Source organism: Daphnia pulicaria, chromosome 3 (genome assembly GCF_021234035.1).
Source record: "Daphnia pulicaria isolate SC F1-1A chromosome 3, SC_F0-13Bv2, whole genome shotgun sequence".
NCBI classification, from domain to species: Eukaryota; Metazoa; Arthropoda; class Branchiopoda; order Diplostraca; family Daphniidae; genus Daphnia; species Daphnia pulicaria.
The window spans coordinates 922494-943887 of NC_060915.1; the positions used below are offsets into that span (position 1 = coordinate 922494).

The 21394-nt window shown below is 36.5% G+C and overlaps 42 pseudogenes; all 42 read left to right on the top strand.

Moving 5' to 3' along the window:
- Positions 1–171: 171 nt before the first annotated feature.
- Positions 172–290, top strand: LOC124334816 (annotated as a pseudogene).
- Positions 291–573: 283 nt separating this feature from the next.
- On the top strand, positions 574–692 carry LOC124335537 (annotated as a pseudogene).
- A 415-nt stretch (positions 693–1107) lies between these two features.
- LOC124329792 lies at positions 1108–1226 on the top strand (annotated as a pseudogene).
- Positions 1227–1511: 285 nt separating this feature from the next.
- Positions 1512–1630, top strand: LOC124330824 (annotated as a pseudogene).
- Positions 1631–1914: 284 nt separating this feature from the next.
- Positions 1915–2033, top strand: LOC124330825 (annotated as a pseudogene).
- A 415-nt stretch (positions 2034–2448) lies between these two features.
- LOC124334818 lies at positions 2449–2567 on the top strand (annotated as a pseudogene).
- A 285-nt stretch (positions 2568–2852) lies between these two features.
- Positions 2853–2971, top strand: LOC124330826 (annotated as a pseudogene).
- Positions 2972–3256: 285 nt separating this feature from the next.
- LOC124333561 lies at positions 3257–3375 on the top strand (annotated as a pseudogene).
- Positions 3376–3659: 284 nt separating this feature from the next.
- On the top strand, positions 3660–3778 carry LOC124334819 (annotated as a pseudogene).
- A 415-nt stretch (positions 3779–4193) lies between these two features.
- On the top strand, positions 4194–4312 carry LOC124329732 (annotated as a pseudogene).
- A 415-nt stretch (positions 4313–4727) lies between these two features.
- On the top strand, positions 4728–4846 carry LOC124330857 (annotated as a pseudogene).
- Positions 4847–5261: 415 nt separating this feature from the next.
- LOC124330827 lies at positions 5262–5380 on the top strand (annotated as a pseudogene).
- Positions 5381–5795: 415 nt separating this feature from the next.
- Positions 5796–5914, top strand: LOC124330828 (annotated as a pseudogene).
- A 545-nt stretch (positions 5915–6459) lies between these two features.
- LOC124335129 lies at positions 6460–6578 on the top strand (annotated as a pseudogene).
- A 414-nt stretch (positions 6579–6992) lies between these two features.
- On the top strand, positions 6993–7111 carry LOC124329818 (annotated as a pseudogene).
- A 284-nt stretch (positions 7112–7395) lies between these two features.
- LOC124330829 lies at positions 7396–7514 on the top strand (annotated as a pseudogene).
- Positions 7515–7929: 415 nt separating this feature from the next.
- On the top strand, positions 7930–8048 carry LOC124330830 (annotated as a pseudogene).
- Positions 8049–8463: 415 nt separating this feature from the next.
- LOC124330831 lies at positions 8464–8582 on the top strand (annotated as a pseudogene).
- Positions 8583–9127: 545 nt separating this feature from the next.
- Positions 9128–9246, top strand: LOC124335130 (annotated as a pseudogene).
- Positions 9247–9660: 414 nt separating this feature from the next.
- LOC124329820 lies at positions 9661–9779 on the top strand (annotated as a pseudogene).
- A 284-nt stretch (positions 9780–10063) lies between these two features.
- Positions 10064–10182, top strand: LOC124330832 (annotated as a pseudogene).
- Positions 10183–10597: 415 nt separating this feature from the next.
- LOC124330833 lies at positions 10598–10716 on the top strand (annotated as a pseudogene).
- A 415-nt stretch (positions 10717–11131) lies between these two features.
- LOC124329821 lies at positions 11132–11250 on the top strand (annotated as a pseudogene).
- Positions 11251–11534: 284 nt separating this feature from the next.
- On the top strand, positions 11535–11653 carry LOC124330835 (annotated as a pseudogene).
- A 415-nt stretch (positions 11654–12068) lies between these two features.
- On the top strand, positions 12069–12187 carry LOC124330836 (annotated as a pseudogene).
- A 415-nt stretch (positions 12188–12602) lies between these two features.
- Positions 12603–12721, top strand: LOC124334596 (annotated as a pseudogene).
- Positions 12722–13136: 415 nt separating this feature from the next.
- Positions 13137–13255, top strand: LOC124330837 (annotated as a pseudogene).
- Positions 13256–13670: 415 nt separating this feature from the next.
- LOC124330838 lies at positions 13671–13789 on the top strand (annotated as a pseudogene).
- Positions 13790–14204: 415 nt separating this feature from the next.
- On the top strand, positions 14205–14323 carry LOC124330839 (annotated as a pseudogene).
- A 415-nt stretch (positions 14324–14738) lies between these two features.
- Positions 14739–14857, top strand: LOC124330840 (annotated as a pseudogene).
- Positions 14858–15272: 415 nt separating this feature from the next.
- On the top strand, positions 15273–15391 carry LOC124335544 (annotated as a pseudogene).
- Positions 15392–15806: 415 nt separating this feature from the next.
- On the top strand, positions 15807–15925 carry LOC124335570 (annotated as a pseudogene).
- Positions 15926–16339: 414 nt separating this feature from the next.
- On the top strand, positions 16340–16458 carry LOC124330841 (annotated as a pseudogene).
- Positions 16459–16873: 415 nt separating this feature from the next.
- On the top strand, positions 16874–16992 carry LOC124330842 (annotated as a pseudogene).
- A 415-nt stretch (positions 16993–17407) lies between these two features.
- Positions 17408–17526, top strand: LOC124330843 (annotated as a pseudogene).
- Positions 17527–17941: 415 nt separating this feature from the next.
- On the top strand, positions 17942–18060 carry LOC124335571 (annotated as a pseudogene).
- A 414-nt stretch (positions 18061–18474) lies between these two features.
- On the top strand, positions 18475–18593 carry LOC124330844 (annotated as a pseudogene).
- Positions 18594–19007: 414 nt separating this feature from the next.
- Positions 19008–19126, top strand: LOC124335572 (annotated as a pseudogene).
- A 414-nt stretch (positions 19127–19540) lies between these two features.
- Positions 19541–19659, top strand: LOC124330846 (annotated as a pseudogene).
- A 414-nt stretch (positions 19660–20073) lies between these two features.
- LOC124334294 lies at positions 20074–20192 on the top strand (annotated as a pseudogene).
- Positions 20193–20606: 414 nt separating this feature from the next.
- Positions 20607–20725, top strand: LOC124334295 (annotated as a pseudogene).
- Positions 20726–21139: 414 nt separating this feature from the next.
- On the top strand, positions 21140–21250 carry LOC124330570 (annotated as a pseudogene).
- Positions 21251–21394: the final 144 nt, after the last annotated feature.

Sequence of the window (21394 nt, forward strand, 5' to 3'; positions counted from 1 at the left end):
ATCTATTTGAATGATTCTGGATAAATTTCATTGCGAGTTTTTCAAAGTTTATCGCGCTTTTTTATTCTTGATGGTTACGAGTCCAAATTCAATGAACAAACATTTCTATCACTTTGAAGTGATTTTCTATTCATCCATTGGGACTGGGAGGGTAAATTTTCATTTTTGAATGTCAACGGCCATATCACGTAGAACGCACCTGGTCTCGTCAGCTCCCAGAAGTTAAGTCACGTCGAGTCCCGTTAGTACTTGGAAGGGTGACCGCTTGGGAATACGGGATGTCGTTGGCGATGAAAAGTTTGTTTTAAATAATAAATTTCTTGAAATTTTTTTCAATCACGATGGTTACCAGTCCAAATTCGTAGATAAAACATTTCAATGCCTTAGAGATAGGTTAAATTCATCTATAAGAATGATTCTGGATCAATTCCATTGAGAGTTTTTCAAAGTTTATCGCGCTTTTTTATTCGCGATGGTTACGAGTCCAAATTCAATGAACAAACATTTCTATCACTTTGAAGTGATTTTCTATTCATCCATTGGGACTGGGAGGGTAAATTTTCATTTTTGAATGTCAACGGCCATATCACGTAGAACGCACCTGGTCTCGTCAGCTCCCAGAAGTTAAGTTACGTCGAGTCCCGTTAGTACTTGGAAGGGTGACCGATTTGGAATACGGGATGTCGTTGGCGATGAATAGTTTGTTTTCAATAACAAATTTCTTGAAATTTTTTTTTCAATCACGATGGTTACCAGTCCAAATTCTTAGATAAAACATTTCAATGCCTTAGAGATAGGTTAAATTCATCTATAAGAATGATTCTGGATCAATTCCATTGAGAGTTTTTCAAAGTTTATCGCGTTTTTTAATCGCGATGGTTACCAGTCCAAATTCGTAGATCAAAAATATCAATGGCTTAGAGATAGGTTCAATTCATCTATTTGAATGATTCTGGATAAATTTCATTGCGAGTTTTTCAAAGTTTATCGCGCTTTTTTATTCGCGATGGTTACGAGTCCAAATTCAATGAACAAACATTTCTATCACTTTGAAGTGATTTTCTATTCATCCATTGGGACTGGGAGGGTAAATTTTCATTTTTGAATGTCAACGGCCATATCACGTAGAACGCACCTGGTCTCGTCAGCTCCCAGAAGTTAAGATTCGTCGAGTCCCGTTAGTACTTGGAAGGTTGACCGCTTGGGAATACGGGATGTCGTTGGCGATGAATAGTTTGTTTTCAATAACAAATTTCTTGAAATTTTTTTTTCAATCACGATGGTTACCAGTCCAAATTCGTAGATAAAACATTTCAATGCCTTAGAGATAGGTTAAATTCATCTATAAGAATGATTCTGGATCAATTTCATTGCGAGTTTTTCAAAGTTTATCGCGCTTTTTTATTCGCGATGGTTACGAGTCCAAATTCAATGAACAAACATTTCTATCACTTTGAAGTGATTTTCTATTCATCCATTGGGACTGGGAGGGTAAATTTTCATTTTTGAATGTCAACGGCCATATCACGTAGAACGCACCTGGTCTCGTCAGCTCCCAGAAGTTAAGTTACGTCGAGTCCCGTTAGTACTTGGAAGGGTGACCGCTTGGGAATACGGGATGTCGTTGGCGATGAATAGTTTGTTTTCAATAATAAATTTCTTGAAATTTTTTTTCAATCACGATGGTTACCAGTCCAAATTCGTAGATCAAAAATATCAATGGCATAGAGATAGGTTCAATTCATCAATAGGAATGATTCTGGATGAATTTCATTGCGAGTTTTTCAAAGTTTATCGCGCTTTTTTATTCGCGATAGTTACGAGTCCAAATTCAATGAACAAACATTTCTATCACTTTGAAGTGATTTTCTATTCATCCATTGGGAATGGGATGGTAAATTTTTGTTTTTGAATGTCAACGGCCATATCACGTAGAACGCACCTGGTCTCGTCAGCTCCCAGAAGTTAAGTTACGTCGAGTCCCGTTAGTACTTGGAAGGGTGACCGCTTGGGAATACGGGATGTCGTTGGCGATGAATAGTTTGTTTTCAATAACAAATTTCTTGAAATTTTTTTTTCAATCACGATGGTTACCAGTCCAAATTCGTAGATAAAACATTTCAATGCCTTAGAGATAGGTTAAATTCATCTATAAGAATGATTCTGGATCAATTCCATTGAGAGTTTTTCAAAGTTTATCGCGTTTTTTAATCGCGATGGTTACCAGTCCAAATTCGTAGATCAAAAATATCAATGGCTTAGAGATAGGTTCAATTCAACTATTTGAATGATTCTGGATAAATTTCATTGCGAGTTTTTCAAAGTTTATCGCGCTTTTTTATTCGCGATGGTTACGAGTCCAAATTCAATGAACAAACATTTCTATCACTTTGAAGTGATTTTCTATTCATCCATTGGGACTGGGAGGGTAAATTTTCATTTTTGAATGTCAACGGCCATATCACGTAGAACGCACCTGGTCTCGTCAGCTCCCAGAAGTTAAGTCACGTCGAGTCCCGTTAGTACTTGGAAGGGTGACCGCTTGGGAATACGGGATGTCGTTGGCGATGAAAAGTTTGTTTTCAATAATAAATTTCTTGAAATTTTTTTTTCAATCACGATGGTTACCAGTCCAAATTCGTAGATCAAAAATATCAATGGCATAGAGATAGGTTCAATTCATCTATAGGAATGATTCTGGATAAATTTCATTGCGAGTTTTTCAAAGTTTATCGCGCTTTTTTATTCGCGATGGTTACGAGTCCAAATTCAATGAACAAACATTTCTATCACTTTGAAGTTATTTTCTATTCATCCATTGGGACTGGGAGGGTAAATTTTCGTTTTTGAATGTCAACGGCCATATCACGTAGAACGCACCTGGTCTCGTCAGCTCCCAGAAGTTAAGTTACGTCGAGTCCCGTTAGTACTTGGAAGGGTGACCGCTTGGGAATACGGGATGTCGTTGGCGATGAATAGTTTGTTTTCAATAACAAATTTCTTGAAATTTTTTTTTCAATCACGATGGTTACCAGTCCAAATTCGTAGATAAAACATTTCAATGCCTTAGAGATAGGTTCAATTCATCTATTTGAATGATTCTGGATAAATTTCATTGCGAGTTTTTCAAAGTTTATCGCGCTTTTTTATTCGCGATGGTTACGAGTCCAAATTAAATGAACAAACATTTCTATCACTTTGAAGTGATTTTCTATTCATCCATTGGGACTGGGAGGGTAAATTTTCATTTTTGAATGTCAACGCCCATATCACGTAGAACGCACCTGGTCTCGTCAGCTCCCAGAAGTTAAGTTACGTCGAGTCCCGTTAGTACTTGGAAGGGTGACCGCTTGGGAATACGGGATGTCGTTGGCGACGAATAGTTTGTTTTCAATAACAAATTTCTTGAAATTTTTTTTCAATCACGATGGTTACCAGTCCAAATTCGTAGATCAAAAATATCAATGGCATAGAGATAGGTTCAATTCATCTATAGAAATGATTCTGGATAAATTTCATTGCGAGTTTTTCAAAGTTTATCGCGCTTTTTTATTCTTGATGGTTACGAGTCCAAATTCAATGAACAAACATTTCTATCACTTTGAAGTGATTTTCTATTCATCCATTGGGACTGGGAGGGTAAATTTTCATTTTTGAATGTCAACGGCCATATCACGTAGAACGCACCTGGTCTCGTCAGCTCCCAGAAGTTAAGTCACGTCGAGTCCCGTTAGTACTTGGAAGGGTGACCGCTTGGGAATACGGGATGTCGTTGGCGATGAAAAGTTTGTTTTCAATAATAAATTTCTTGAAATTTTTTTTTCAATCACGATGGTTACCAGTCCAAATTCGTAGATCAAAAATATCAATGGCATAGAGATAGGTTCAATTCATCTATAGGAATGATTCTGGATCAATTCCATTGAGAGTTTTTCAAAGTTTATCCCGTTTTTTAATCGCGATGGTTACCAGTCCAAATTCGTAGATCAAAAATATCAATGGCATAGAGATAGGTTAAATTCATCTATAGGAATTATTCTGGATAAATTTCATTGCGAGTTTTTCAAAGTTTATCGCGCTTTTTTATTCGCGATGGTTACGAGTCCAAATTAAATGAACAAACATTTCTATCACTTTGAAGTGATTTTCTATTCATCCATTGGGACTGGGAGGGTAATTTTTCATTTTTGAATGTCAACGGCCATATCACGTAGAACGCACCTGGTCTCGTCAGCTCCCAGAAGTTAACTTACGTCGTGTCCCGTTAGTACTTGGAAGGGTGACCGCTTGGGAATACGGGATGTCGTTGGCGATGAATAGTTTGTTTTCAATAACAAATTTCTTGAAATTTTTTTTTCAATCACGATGGTTACCAGTCCAAATTCGTAGATAAAACATTTCAATGCCTTGGAGATAGGTTAAATTCATCTATAAGAATGATTCTGGATCAATTCCATTGAGAGTTTTTCAAAGTTTATCGCGTTTTTTAATCGCGATGGTTACCAGTCCAAATACGTAGATCAAAAATATCAATGGCTTAGAGATAGGTTCAATTCATCTATTTGAATGATTCTGGATAAATTTCATTGCGAGTTTTTCAAAGTTTATCGCGCTTTTTTATTCGCGATGGTTACGAGTCCAAATTCAATGAACAAACATTTCTATCACTTTGAAGTGATTTTCTATTCATCCATTGGGACTGGGAGGGTAATTTTTCATTTTTGAATGTCAACGGCCATATCACGTAGAACGCACCTGGTCTCGTCAGCTCCCAGAAGTTAAGTTACGTCGAGTCTCGTTAGTACTTGGAAGGGTGACCGCTTGGGAATACGGGATGTCGTTGGCGATGAATAGTTTGTTTTCAATAACAAATTTCTTGAAATTTTTTTTTCAATCACGATGGTTACCAGTCCAAATTCGTAGATAAAACATTTCAATGCCTTAGAGATAGGTTCAATTCATCTATAAGAATGATTCTGGATCAATTCCATTGAGAGTTTTTCAAAGTTTATCGCGTTTTTTAATCGCGATGGTTACCAGTCCAAATTCGTAGATCAAAAATATCAATGGCTTAGAGATAGGTTCAATTCATCTATAGGAATGATTCTGGATAAATTTCATTGCGAGTTTTTCAAAGTTTATCGCGCTTTTTTATTCGCGATGGTTACGAGTCCAAATTCAATGAACAAACATTTCTATCACTTTGAAGTGATTTTCTATTCATCCATTGGGACTGGGAGGGTAAATTTTCATTTTTGAATGTCAACGGCCATATCACGTAGAACGCACCTGGTCTCGTCAGCTCCCAGAAGTTAAGTTACGTCGAGTCCCGTTAGTACTTGGAAGGGTGACCGCTTGGGAATACGGGATGTCGTTGGCGATGAATAGTTTGTTTTCAATAACAAATTTCTTGAAATTTTTTTTTCAATCACGATGGTTACCAGTCCAAATTCGTAGATAAAACATTTCAATGCCTTAGAGATAGGTTCAATTCATCTATAAGAATGATTCTGGATCAATTCCATTGAGAGTTTTTCAAAGTTTATCGCGTTTTTTAATCGCGATGGTTACCAGTCCAAATTCGTAGATCAAAAATATCAATGGCTTAGAGATAGGTTCAATTCATCTATAGGAATGATTCTGGATAAATTTCATTGCGAGTTTTTCAAAGTTTATCGCGCTTTTTTATTCGCGATGGTTACGAGTCCAAATTCAATGAACAAACATTTCTATCACTTTGAAGTGATTTTCTATTCATCCATTGGGACTGGGAGGGTAAATTTTCATTTTTGAATGTCAACGGCCATATCACGTAGAACGCACCTGGTCTCGTCAGCTCCCAGAAGTTAAGTTACGTCGAGTCCCGTTAGTACTTGGAAGGGTGACCGCTTGGGAATACGGGATGTCGTTGGCGATGAATAGTTTGTTTTCAATAACAAATTTCTTGAAATTTTTTTTTCAATCACGATGGTTACCAGTCCAAATTCGTAGATAAAACATTTCAATGCCTTAGAGATAGGTTAAATTCATCTATAAGAATGATTCTGGATCAATTCCATTGAGAGTTTTTCAAAGTTTATCCCGTTTTTTAATCGCGATGGTTACCAGTCCAAATTCGTAGATAAAACATTTCAATGCCTTAAAGATAGGTTAAATTCATCTATAAGAATGATTCTGGATCAATTCCATTGAGAGTTTTTCAAAGTTTATCGCGTTTTTTAATCGCGATGGTTACCAGTCCAAATTCGTAGATCAAAAATATCAATGGCATAGAGATAGGTTCAATTCATCTATAGGAATGATTCTGGATAAATTTCATTGCAAGTTTTTCAAAGTTTATCGCGCTTTTTTATTCGCGATGGTTACGAGTCCAAATTCAATGAACAAACATTTCTATCACTTTGAAGTGATTTTCTATTCATCCATTGGGACTGGGAGGGTAAATTTTCATTTTTGAATGTCAACGGCCATATCACGTAGAACGCACATGGTCTCGTCAGCTCCCAGAAGTTAAGTTACGTCGAGTCCCGTTAGTACTTGGAAGGGTGACCGCTTGGGAATACGGGATGTCGTTGGCGATGAACAGTTTGTTTTCAATAACAAATTTCTTAAATTTTTTTTTCAATCACGATGGTTACCAGTCCAAATTCGTAGATAAAACATTTCAATGCCTTAGAGATAGGTTAAATTCATCTATAAGAATGATTCTGGATCAATTCCATTGAGAGTTTTTCAAAGTTTATCGCGTTTTTTAATCGCGATGGTTACCAGTCCAAATTCGTAGATCAAAAATATCAATGGCATAGAGATAGGTTCAATTCATCTATAGGAATGATTCTGGATAAATTTCATTGCGAGTTTTTCAAAGTTTATCGCGCTTTTTTATTCGCGATGGTTACGAGTCCAAATTCAATGAACAAACATTTCTATCACTTTGAAGTGATTTTCTATTCATCCATTGGGACTGGGAGGGTAAATTTTCATTTTTGAATGTCAACGGCCATATCACGTAGAACGCACATGGTCTCGTCAGCTCCCAGAAGTTAAGTTACGTCGAGTCCCGTTAGTACTTGGAAGGTTGACCGCTTGGGAATACGGGATGTCGTTGGCGATGAATAGTTTGTTTTCAATAACAAATTTCTTGAAATTTTTTTTCAATCACGATGGTTACCAGTCCAAATTCGTAGATCAAAAATATCAATGGCATAGAGATAGGTTAAATTCATCTATAGGAATGATTCTGGATAAATTTCATTGCGAGTTTTTCAAAGTTTATCGCGCTTTTTTATTCGCGATGGTTACGAGTCCAAATTAAATGAACAAACATTTCTATCACTTTGAAGTGATTTTCTATTCATCCATTGGGACTGGGAGGTTAAATTTTCATTTTTGAATGTCAACGGCCATATCACGTAGAACGCACCTGGTCTCGTCAGCTCCCAGAAGTTAAGTTACGTCGAGTCCCGTTAGTACTTGGAAGGGTGACCGCTTGGGAATACGGGATGTCGTTGGCGATGAATAGTTTGTTTTCAATAACAAATTTCTTGAAATTTTTTTTTCAATCACGATGGTTACCAGTCCAAATTCGTAGATAAAACATTTCAATGCCTTAGAGATAGGTTCAATTCATCTATAAGAATGATTCTGGATCAATTCCATTGAGAGTTTTTCAAAGTTTATCGCGTTTTTTAATCGCGATGGTTACCAGTCCAAATTCGTAGATCAAAAATATCAATGGCTTAGAGATAGGTTCAATTCATCTATAGGAATGATTCTGGATAAATTTCATTGCGAGTTTTTCAAAGTTTATCGCGCTTTTTTATTCGCGATGGTTACGAGTCCAAATTCAATGAACAAACATTTCTATCACTTTGAAGTGATTTTCTATTCATCCATTGGGACTGGGAGGGTAAATTTTCATTTTTGAATGTCAACGGCCATATCACGTAGAACGCACCTGGTCTCGTCAGCTCCCAGAAGTTAAGTTACGTCGAGTCCCGTTAGTACTTGGAAGGGTGACCGCTTGGGAATACGGGATGTCGTTGGCGATGAATAGTTTGTTTTCAATAACAAATTTCTTGAAATTTTTTTTTCAATCACGATGGTTACCAGTCCAAATTCGTAGATAAAACATTTCAATGCCTTAGAGATAGGTTCAATTCATCTATAAGAATGATTCTGGATCAATTCCATTGAGAGTTTTTCAAAGTTTATCGCGTTTTTTAATCGCGATGGTTACCAGTCCAAATTCGTAGATCAAAAATATCAATGGCTTAGAGATAGGTTCAATTCATCTATAGGAATGATTCTGGATAAATTTCATTGCGAGTTTTTCAAAGTTTATCGCGCTTTTTTATTCGCGATGGTTACGAGTCCAAATTCAATGAACAAACATTTCTATCACTTTGAAGTGATTTTCTATTCATCCATTGGGACTGGGAGGGTAAATTTTCATTTTTGAATGTCAACGGCCATATCACGTAGAACGCACCTGGTCTCGTCAGCTCCCAGAAGTTAAGTTACGTCGAGTCCCGTTAGTACTTGGAAGGGTGACCGCTTGGGAATACGGGATGTCGTTGGCGATGAATAGTTTGTTTTCAATAACAAATTTCTTGAAATTTTTTTTTCAATCACGATGGTTACCAGTCCAAATTCGTAGATAAAACATTTCAATGCCTTAGAGATAGGTTAAATTCATCTATAAGAATGATTCTGGATCAATTCCATTGAGAGTTTTTCAAAGTTTATCCCGTTTTTTAATCGCGATGGTTACCAGTCCAAATTCGTAGATAAAACATTTCAATGCCTTAAAGATAGGTTAAATTCATCTATAAGAATGATTCTGGATCAATTCCATTGAGAGTTTTTCAAAGTTTATCGCGTTTTTTAATCGCGATGGTTACCAGTCCAAATTCGTAGATCAAAAATATCAATGGCATAGAGATAGGTTCAATTCATCTATAGGAATGATTCTGGATAAATTTCATTGCAAGTTTTTCAAAGTTTATCGCGCTTTTTTATTCGCGATGGTTACGAGTCCAAATTCAATGAACAAACATTTCTATCACTTTGAAGTGATTTTCTATTCATCCATTGGGACTGGGAGGGTAAATTTTCATTTTTGAATGTCAACGGCCATATCACGTAGAACGCACATGGTCTCGTCAGCTCCCAGAAGTTAAGTTACGTCGAGTCCCGTTAGTACTTGGAAGGGTGACCGCTTGGGAATACGGGATGTCGTTGGCGATGAACAGTTTGTTTTCAATAACAAATTTCTTAAATTTTTTTTTCAATCACGATGGTTACCAGTCCAAATTCGTAGATAAAACATTTCAATGCCTTAGAGATAGGTTAAATTCATCTATAAGAATGATTCTGGATCAATTCCATTGAGAGTTTTTCAAAGTTTATCGCGTTTTTTAATCGCGATGGTTACCAGTCCAAATTCGTAGATCAAAAATATCAATGGCATAGAGATAGGTTCAATTCATCTATAGGAATGATTCTGGATAAATTTCATTGCGAGTTTTTCAAAGTTTATCGCGCTTTTTTATTCGCGATGGTTACGAGTCCAAATTCAATGAACAAACATTTCTATCACTTTGAAGTGATTTTCTATTCATCCATTGGGACTGGGAGGGTAAATTTTCATTTTTGAATGTCAACGGCCATATCACGTAGAACGCACATGGTCTCGTCAGCTCCCAGAAGTTAAGTTACGTCGAGTCCCGTTAGTACTTGGAAGGTTGACCGCTTGGGAATACGGGATGTCGTTGGCGATGAATAGTTTGTTTTCAATAACAAATTTCTTGAAATTTTTTTTCAATCACGATGGTTACCAGTCCAAATTCGTAGATCAAAAATATCAATGGCATAGAGATAGGTTAAATTCATCTATAGGAATGATTCTGGATAAATTTCATTGCGAGTTTTTCAAAGTTTATCGCGCTTTTTTATTCGCGATGGTTACGAGTCCAAATTAAATGAACAAACATTTCTATCACTTTGAAGTGATTTTCTATTCATCCATTGGGACTGGGAGGTTAAATTTTCATTTTTGAATGTCAACGGCCATATCACGTAGAACGCACCTGGTCTCGTCAGCTCCCAGAAGTTAAGTTACGTCGAGTCCCGTTAGTACTTGGAAGGGTGACCGCTTGGGAATACGGGATGTCGTTGGCGATGAATAGTTTGTTTTCAATAACAAATTTCTTGAAATTTTTTTTTCAATCACGATGGTTACCAGTCCAAATTCGTAGATAAAACATTTCAATGCCTTAGAGATAGGTTAAATTCATCTATAAGAATGATTCTGGATCAATTCCATTGAGAGTTTTTCAAAGTTTATCCCGTTTTTTAATCGCGATGGTTACCAGTCCAAATTCGTAGATCAAAAATATCAATGGCTTAGAGATAGGTTCAATTCATCTATTTGAATGATTCTGGATAAATTTCATTGCGAGTTTTTCAAAGTTTATCGCGCTTTTTTATTCGCGATGGTTACGAGTCCAAATTCAATGAACAAACATTTCTATCACTTTGAAGTGATTTTCTATTCATCCATTGGGACTGGGAGGGTAAATTTTCATTTTTGAATGTCAACGGCCATATCACGTAGAACGCACCTGGTCTCGTCAGCTCCCAGAAGTTAAGTTACGTCGAGTCCCGTTAGTACTTGGAAGGGTGACCGCTTGGGAATACGGGATGTCGTTGGCGATGAATAGTTTGTTTTCAATAACAAATTTCTTGAAATTTTTTTTTCAATCACGATGGTTACCAGTCCAAATTCGTAGATAAAACATTTCAATGCCTTAGAGATAGGTTAAATTCATCTATAAGAATGATTCTGGATCAATTCCATTGAGAGTTTTTCAAAGTTTATCCCGTTTTTTAATCGCGATGGTTACCAGTCCAAATTCGTAGATCAAAAATATCAATGGCATAGAGATAGGTTCAATTCATCTATAGGAATGATTCTGGATAAATTTCATTGCGAGTTTTTCAAAGTTTATCGCGCTTTTTTATTCGCGATGGTTACGAGTCCAAATTCAATGAACAAACATTTCTATCACTTTGAAGTGATTTTCTATTCATCCATTGGGACTGGGAGGGTAAATTTTCATTTTTGAATGTCAACGGCCATATCACGTAGAACGCACATGGTCTCGTCAGCTCCCAGAAGTTAAGTTACGTCGAGTCCCGTTAGTACTTGGAAGGTTGACCGCTTGGGAATACGGGATGTCGTTGGCGATGAATAGTTTGTTTTCAATAACAAATTTCTTGAAATTTTTTTTCAATCACGATGGTTACCAGTCCAAATTCGTAGATCAAAAATATCAATGGCATAGAGATAGGTTAAATTCATCTATAGGAATGATTCTGGATAAATTTCATTGCGAGTTTTTCAAAGTTTATCGCGCTTTTTTATTCGCGATGGTTACGAGTCCAAATTAAATGAACAAACATTTCTATCACTTTGAAGTGATTTTCTATTCATCCATTGGGACTGGGAGGTTAAATTTTCATTTTTGAATGTCAACGGCCATATCACGTAGAACGCACCTGGTCTCGTCAGCTCCCAGAAGTTAAGTTACGTCGAGTCCCGTTAGTACTTGGAAGGGTGACCGCTTGGGAATACGGGATGTCGTTGGCGATGAATAGTTTGTTTTCAATAACAAATTTCTTGAAATTTTTTTTTCAATCACGATGGTTACCAGTCCAAATTCGTAGATAAAACATTTCAATGCCTTAGAGATAGGTTAAATTCATCTATAAGAATGATTCTGGATCAATTCCATTGAGAGTTTTTCAAAGTTTATCCCGTTTTTTAATCGCGATGGTTACCAGTCCAAATTCGTAGATCAAAAATATCAATGGCTTAGAGATAGGTTCAATTCATCTATTTGAATGATTCTGGATAAATTTCATTGCGAGTTTTTCAAAGTTTATCGCGCTTTTTTATTCGCGATGGTTACGAGTCCAAATTCAATGAACAAACATTTCTATCACTTTGAAGTGATTTTCTATTCATCCATTGGGACTGGGAGGTTAAATTTTCATTTTTGAATGTCAACGGCCATATCACGTAGAACGCACCTGGTCTCGTCAGCTCCCAGAAGTTAAGTTACGTCGAGTCCCGTTAGTACTTGGAAGGGTGACCGCTTGGGAATACGGGATGTCGTTGGCGATGAATAGTTTGTTTTCAATAACAAAATTCTTGAAATTTTTTTTTCAATCACGATGGTTACCAGTCCAAATTCGTAGATAAAACATTTCAATGCCTTAGAGATAGGTTAAATTCATCTATAAGAATGATTCTGGATCAATTCCATTGAGAGTTTTTCAAAGTTTATCCCGTTTTTTAATCGCGATGGTTACCAGTCCAAATTCGTAGATCAAAAATATCAATGGCTTAGAGATAGGTTCAATTCATCTATTTGAATGATTCTGGATAAATTTCATTGCGAGTTTTTCAAAGTTTATCGCGCTTTTTTATTCGCGATGGTTACGAGTCCAAATTCAATGAACAAACATTTCTATCACTTTGAAGTGATTTTCTATTCATCCATTGGGACTGGGAGGGTAATTTTTCATTTTTAAATGTCAACGGCCATATCACGTAGAACGCACCTGGTCTCGTCAGCTCCCAGAAGTTAAGTTACGTCGTGTCCCGTTAGTACTTGGAAGGGTGACCGCTTGGGAATACGGGATGTCGTTGGCGATGAATAGTTTGTTTTCAATAACAAATTTCTTGAAATTTTTTTTTCAATCACGATGGTTACCAGTCCAAATTCGTAGATAAAACATTTCAATGCCTTAGAGATAGGTTAAATTCATCTATAAGAATGATTCTGGATCAATTCCATTGAGAGTTTTTCAAAGTTTATCGCGTTTTTTAATCGCGATGGTTACCAGTCCAAATTCGTAGATCAAAAATATCAATGGCATAGAGATAGGTTCAATTCATCTATAGGAATGATTCTGGATAAATTTCATTGCGAGTTTTTCAAAGTTTATCGCGCTTTTTTATTCGCGATGGTTACGAGTCCAAATTCAATGAACAAACATTTCTATCACTTTGAAGTGATTTTCTATTCATCCATTGGGACTGGGAGGGTAAATTTTCGTTTTTGAATGTCAACGGCCATATCACGTAGAACGCACCTGGTCTCGTCAGCTCCCAGAAGTTAAGTTACGTCGAGTCCCGTTAGTACTTGGAAGGGTGACCGCTTGGGAATACGGGATGTCGTTGGCGATGAATAGTTTGTTTTCAATAACAAATTTCTTGAAATTTTTTTTTCAATCACGATGGTTACCAGTCCAAATTCGTAGATAAAACATTTCAATGCCTTAGAGATAGGTTAAATTCATCTATAAGAATGATTCTGGATCAATTCCATTGAGAGTTTTTCAAAGTTTATCGCGTTTTTTAATCGCGATGGTTACCAGTCCAAATTCGTAGATCAAAAATATCAATGGCTTAGAGATAGGTTCAATTCATCTATTTGAATGATTCTGGATAAATTTCATTGCGAGTTTTTCAAAGTTTATCGCGCTTTTTTATTCGCGATGGTTACGAGTCCAAATTCAATGAACAAACATTTCTATCACTTTGAAGTGATTTTCTATTCATCCATTGGGACTGGGAGGGTAAATTTTCATTTTTGAATGTCAACGGCCATATCACGTAGAACGCACCTGGTCTCGTCAGCTCCCAGAAGTTAAGTTACGTCGAGTCCCGTTAGTACTTGGAAGGGTGACCGCTTGGGAATACGGGATGTCGTTGGCGATGAATAGTTTGTTTTCAATAACAAATTTCTTGAAATTTTTTTTTCAATCACGATGGTTACCAGTCCAAATTCGTAGATAAAACATTTCAATGCCTTAGAGATAGGTTAAATTCATCTATAAGAATGATTCTGGATCAATTCCATTGAGAGTTTTTCAAAGTTTATCGCGTTTTTTAATCGCGATGGTTACCAGTCCAAATTCGTAGATCAAAAATATCAATGGCATAGAGATAGGTTCAATTCATCTATAGGAATGATTCTGGATAAATTTCATTGCGAGTTTTTCAAAGTTTATCGCGCTTTTTTATTCGCGATGGTTACGAGTCCAAATTCAATGAACAAACATTTCTATCACTTTGAAGTGATTTTCTATTCATCCATTGGGACTGGGAGGGTAAATTTTCGTTTTTGAATGTCAACGGCCATATCACGTAGAACGCACCTGGTCTCGTCAGCTCCCAGAAGTTAAGTTACGTCGAGTCCCGTTAGTACTTGGAAGGGTGACCGCTTGGGAATACGGGATGTCGTTGGCGATGAATAGTTTGTTTTCAATAACAAATTTCTTGAAATTTGTTTTTCAATCACGATGGTTACCAGTCCAAATTCGTAGATAAAACATTTCAATGCCTTAGAGATAGGTTAAATTCATCTATAAGAATGATTCTGGATCAATTCCATTGAGAGTTTTTCAAAGTTTATCGCGTTTTTTAATCGCGATGGTTACCAGTCCAAATTCGTAGATCAAAAATATCAATGGCATAGAGATAGGTTCAATTCATCTATAGGAATGATTCTGGATAAATTTCATTGCGAGTTTTTCAAAGTTTATCGCGCTTTTTTATTCGCGATGGTTACGAGTCCAAATTCAATGAACAAACATTTCTATCACTTTGAAGTGATTTTCTATTCATCCATTGGGACTGGGAGGGTAAATTTTCGTTTTTGAATGTCAACGGCCATATCACGTAGAACGCACCTGGTCTCGTCAGCTCCCAGAAGTTAAGTTACGTCGAGTCCCGTTAGTACTTGGAAGGGTGACCGCTTGGGAATACGGGATGTCGTTGGCGATGAATAGTTTGTTTTCAATAACAAATTTCTTGAAATTTTTTTTTCAATCACGATGGTTACCAGTCCAAATTCGTAGATAAAACATTTCAATGCCTTAGAGATAGGTTAAATTCATCTATAAGAATGATTCTGGATCAATTCCATTGAGAGTTTTTCAAAGTTTATCGCGTTTTTTAATCGCGATGGTTACCAGTCCAAATTCGTAGATCAAAAATATCAATGGCTTAGAGATAGGTTCAATTCATCTATTTGAATGATTCTGGATAAATTTCATTGCGAGTTTTTCAAAGTTTATCGCGCTTTTTTATTCGCGATGGTTACGAGTCCAAATTCAATGAACAAACATTTCTATCACTTTGAAGTGATTTTCTATTCATCCATTGGGACTGGGAGGGTAATTTTTCATTTTTGAATGTCAACGGCCATATCACGTAGAACGCACTTGGTCTCGTCAGCTCCCAGAAGTTAAGTTACGTCGTGTCCCGTTAGTACTTGGAAGGGTGACCGCTTGGGAATACGGGATGTCGTTGGCGATGAATAGTTTGTTTTCAATAACAAATTTCTTGAAATTTTTTTTTCAATCACGATGGTTACCAGTCCAAATTCGTAGATAAAACATTTCAATGCCTTAGAGATAGGTTAAATTCATCTATAAGAATGATTCTGGATCAATTCCATTGAGAGTTTTTCAAAGATTATCGCGTTTTTTAATCGCGATGGTTACCAGTCCAAATTCGTAGATCAAAAATATCAATGGCTTAGAGATAGGTTCAATTCATCTATTTGAATGATTCTGGATAAATTTCATTGCGAGTTTTTCAAAGTTTATCGCGCTTTTTTATTCGCGATGGTTACGAGTCCAAATTCAATGAACAAACATTTCTATCACTTTGAAGTGATTTTCTATTCATCCATTGGGACTGGGAGGGTAATTTTTCATTTTTGAATGTCAACGGCCATATCACGTAGAACGCACCTGGTCTCGTCAGCTCCCAGAAGTTAAGTCACGTCGAATCCCGTTAGTACTTGGAAGGGTGACCGCTTGGGAATACGGGATGTCGTTGGCGATGAAAAGTTTGTTTTCAATAATAAATTTCTTGAAATTTTTTTTCAATCACGATGGTTACCAGTCCAAATTCGTAGATCAAAAATATCAATGGCATAGAGATAGGTTCAATTCATCTATAGGAATGATTCTGGATAAATTTCATTGCGAGTTTTTCAAAGTTTATCGCGTTTTTTAATCGCGATGGTTACCAGTCCAAATTCGTAGATCAAAAATATCAATGGCATAGAGATAGGTTCAATTCATCTATAGGAATGATTCTGGATAAATTTCATTGCGAGTTTTTCAAAGTTTATCGCGCTTTTTTATTCGCGATGGTTACGAGTCCAAATTCAATGAACAAACATTTCTATCACTTTGAAGTGATTTTCTATTCATCCATTGGGACTGGGAGGTTAAATTTTCATTTTTGAATGTCAACGGCCATATCACGTAGAACGCACCTGGTCTCGTCAGCTCCCAGAAGTTAAGTTACGTCGAGTCCCGTTAGTACTTGGAAGGGTGACCGCTTGGGAATACGGGATGTCGTTGGCGATGAATAGTTTGTTTTCAATAACAAATTTCTTGAAATTTTTTTTTCAATCACGATGGTTACCAGTCCAAATTCGTAGATAAAACATTTCAATGCCTTAGAGATAGGTTAAATTCATCTATAAGAATGATTCTGGATCAATTCCATTGAGAGTTTTTCAAAGTTTATCGCGTTTTTTAATCGCGATGGTTACCAGTCCAAATTCGTAGATCAAAAATATCAATGGCTTAGAGATAGGTTCAATTCATCTATTTGAATGATTCTGGATAAATTTCATTGCGAGTTTTTCAAAGTTTATCGCGCTTTTTTATTCGCGATGGTTACGAGTCCAAATTCAATGAACAAACATTTCTATCACTTTGAAGTGATTTTCTATTCATCCATTGGGACTGGGAGGGTAAATTTTCATTTTTGAATGTCAACGGCCATATCACGTAGAACGCACCTGGTCTCGTCAGCTCCCAGAAGTTAAGTTACGTCGAGTCCCGTTAGTACTTGGAAGGGTGACCGCTTGGGAATACGGGATGTCGTTGGCGATGAATAGTTTGTTTTCAATAACAAATTTCTTGAAATTTTTTTTTCAATCACGATGGTTACCAGTCCAAATTCGTAGATAAAACATTTCAATGCCTTAGAGATAGGTTAAATTCATCTATAAGAATGATTCTGGATCAATTCCATTGAGAGTTTTTCAAAGTTTATCGCGTTTTTTAATCGCGATGGTTACCAGTCCAAATTCGTAGATCAAAAATATCAATGGCATAGAGATAGGTTCAATTCATCTATAGGAATGATTCTGGATAAATTTCATTGCGAGTTTTTCAAAGTTTATCGCGCTTTTTTATTCGCGATGGTTACGAGTCCAAATTCAATGAACAAACATTTCTATCACTTTGAAGTGATTTTCTATTCATCCATTGGGACTGGGAGGGTAAATTTTCGTTTTTGAATGTCAACGGCCATATCACGTAGAACGCACCTGGTCTCGTCAGCTCCCAGAAGTTAAGTTACGTCGAGTCCCGTTAGTACTTGGAAGGGTGACCGCTTGGGAATACGGGATGTCGTTGGCGATGAATAGTTTGTTTTCAATAACAAATTTCTTGAAATTTTTTTTTCAATCACGATGGTTACCAGTCCAAATTCGTAGATAAAACATTTCAATGCCTTAGAGATAGGTTAAATTCATCTATAAGAATGATTCTGGATCAATTCCATTGAGAGTTTTTCAAAGTTTATCGCGTTTTTTAATCGCGATGGTTACCAGTCCAAATTCGTAGATCAAAAATATCAATGGATTAGAGATAGGTTCAATTCATCTATTTGAATGATTCTGGATAAATTTCATTGCGAGTTTTTCAAAGTTTATCGCGCTTTTTTATTCGCGATGGTTACGAGTCCAAATTCAATGAACAAACATTTCTATCACTTTGAAGTGATTTTCTATTCATCCATTGGGACTGGGAGGGTAATTTTTCATTTTTGAATGTCAACGGCCATATCACGTAGAACGCACCTGGTCTCGTCAGCTCCCAGAAGTTAAGTCACGTCGAATCCCGTTAGTACTTGGAAGGGTGACCGCTTGGGAATACGGGATGTCGTTGGCGATGAAAAGTTTGTTTTCAATAATAAATTTCTTGAAATTTTTTTTCAATCACGATGGTTACCAGTCCAAATTCGTAGATCAAAAATATCAATGGCATAGAGATAGGTTCAATTCATCTATAGGAATGATTCTGGATAAATTTCATTGCGAGTTTTTCAAAGTTTATCGCGTTTTTTAATCGCGATGGTTACCAGTCCAAATTCGTAGATCAAAAATATCAATGGCATAGAGATAGGTTCAATTCATCTATAGGAATGATTCTGGATAAATTTCATTGCGAGTTTTTCAAAGTTTATCGCGCTTTTTTATTCGCGATGGTTACGAGTCCAAATTCAATGAACAAACATTTCTATCACTTTGAAGTGATTTTCTATTCATCCATTGGGACTGGGAGGGTAAATTTTCATTTTTGAATGTCAACGGCCATATCACGTAGAACGCACCTGGTCTCGTCAGCTCCCAGAAGTTAAGTTACGTCGAGTCCCGTTAGTACTTGGAAGGGTGACCGCTTGGGAATACGGGATGTCGTTGGCGATGAACAGTTTGTTTTCAATAACAAACTTCTTGAAATTTTTTTTCAATCACGATGGTTACCAGTCCAAATTCGTAGATAAAAAATTTCAATGCCTTAGAGATAGGTTCAATTCATCTATAAGAATGATTCTGGATCAATTCCATTGACAGTTTTTCAAAGTTTATCGCGTTTTTTAATCGCGATGGTTACCAGTCCAAATTCGTAGATCAAAAATATCAATGGCATAGAGATAGGTTCAATTCATCTATTTGAATGATTCTGGATAAATTTCATTGCGAGTTTTTCAAAGTTTATCGCGCTTTTTTATTCGCGATGGTTACGAGTCCAAATTCAATGAACAAACATTTCTATCACTTTGAAGTGATTTTCTATTCATCCATTGGGACTGGGAGGGTAATTTTTCATTTTTGAATGTCAACGGCCATATCACGTAGAACGCACCTGGTCTCGTCAGCTCCCAGAAGTTAAGTCACGTCGAATCCCGTTAGTACTTGGAAGGGTGACCGCTTGGGAATACGGGATGTCGTTGGCGATGAAAAGTTTGTTTTCAATAATAAATTTCTTGAAATTTTTTTTCAATCACGATGGTTACCAGTCCAAATTCGTAGATCAAAAATATCAATGGCATAGAGATAGGTTCAATTCATCTATAGGAATGATTCTGGATAAATTTCATTGCGAGTTTTTCAAAGTTTATCGCGTTTTTTAATCGCGATGGTTACCAGTCCAAATTCGTAGATCAAAAATATCAATGGCATAGAGATAGGTTCAATTCATCTATAGGAATGATTCTGGATAAATTTCATTGCGAGTTTTTCAAAGTTTATCGCGCTTTTTTATTCGCGATGGTTACGAGTCCAAATTCAATGAACAAACATTTCTATCACTTTGAAGTGATTTTCTATTCATCCATTGGGACTGGGAGGGTAATTTTTCATTTTTGAATGTCAACGGCCATATCACGTAGAACGCACCTGGTCTCGTCAGCTCCCAGAAGTTAAGTTACGTCGAGTCCCGTTAGTACTTGGAAGGGTGACCGCTTGGGAATACGGGATGTCGTTGGCGATGAACAGTTTGTTTTCAATAACAAACTTCTTGAAATTTTTTTTCAATCACGATGGTTACCAGTCCAAATTCGTAGATAAAAAATTTCAATGCCTTAGAGATAGGTTCAATTCATCTATAAGAATGATTCTGGATCAATTCCATTGACAGTTTTTCAAAGTTTATCGCGTTTTTTAATCGCGATGGTTACCAGTCCAAATTCGTAGATCAAAAATATCAATGGCATAGAGATAGGTTCAATTCATCTATAGGAATGATTCTGGATAAATTTCATTGCGAGTTTTTCAAAGTTTATCGCGCTTTTTTATTCGCGATGGTTACGAGTCCAAATTCAATGAACCAACATTTCTATCACTTTGAAGTGATTTTCTATTCATCCATTGGGACTGGGAGGGTAGTTTTTCATTTTTTAATGTCAACGGCCATATCACGTAGAACGCACCTGGTCTCGTCAGCTCCCAGAAGTTAAGTTACGTCGAGTCCCGTTAGTACTTGGAAGGATGACCGCTTGGGAATACGGGATGTCGTTGGCGATGAACAGTTGGTTTTCAATAACAAACTTCTTGAAATTTTTTTTCAATCACGATGGTTACCAGTCCAAATTCGTAGATAAAAAATTTCAATGCCTTAGAGATAGGTTCAATTCATCTATAAGAATGATTCTGGATCAATTCCATTGACAGTTTTTCAAAGTTTATCGCGTTTTTTAATCGCGATGGTTACCAGTCCAAATTCGTAGATCAAAAATATCAATGGCATAGAGATAGGTTCAATTCATCTATTTGAATGATTCTGGATAAATTTCATTGCGAGTTTTTCAAAGTTTATCGCGCTTTTTTATTCGCGATGGTTACGAGTCCAAATTCAATGAACCAACATTTCTATCACTTTGAAGTGATTTTCTATTCATCCATTGGGACTGGGAGGGTAGTTTTTCATTTTTTAATGTCAACGGCCATATCACGTAGAACGCACCTGGTCTCGTCAGCTCCCAGAAGTTAAGTTACGTCGAGTCCCGTTAGTACTTGGAAGGATGACCGCTTGGGAATACGGGATGTCGTTGGCGATGAACAGTTGGTTTTCAATAACAAACTTCTTGAAATTTTTTTTCAATCACGATGGTTACCAGTCCAAATTCGTAGATAAAAAATTTCAATGCCTTAGAGATAGGTTCAATTCATCTATAAGAATGATTCTGGATCAATTCCATTGACAGTTTTTCAAAGTTTATCGCGTTTTTTAATCGCGATGGTTACCAGTCCAAATTCGTAGATCAAAAATATCAATGGCATAGAGATAGGTTCAATTCATCTATTTGAATGATTCTGGATAAATTTCATTGCGAGTTTTTCAAAGTTTATCGCGCTTTTTTATTCGCGATGGTTACGAGTCCAAATTCAATGAACAAACATTTCTATCACTTTGAAGTGATTTTCTATTCATCCATTGGGACTGGGAGGGTAAATTTTCATTTTTGAATGTCAACGGCCATATCACGTAGAACGCACCTGGTCTCGTCAGCTCCCAGAAGTTAAGTTACGTCGAGTCCCGTTAGTACTTGGAAGGGTGGGAATACGGGATGTCGTTGGCGATGAATAGTTTTTTTTCAATAACAAATTTCTTGAAATTTTTTTTTCAATCACGATGGTTACCAGTCCAAATTCGTAGATAAAACATTTCAATGCCTTAGAGATAGGTTAAATTCATCTATAAGAATGATTTTGGATCAATTCCA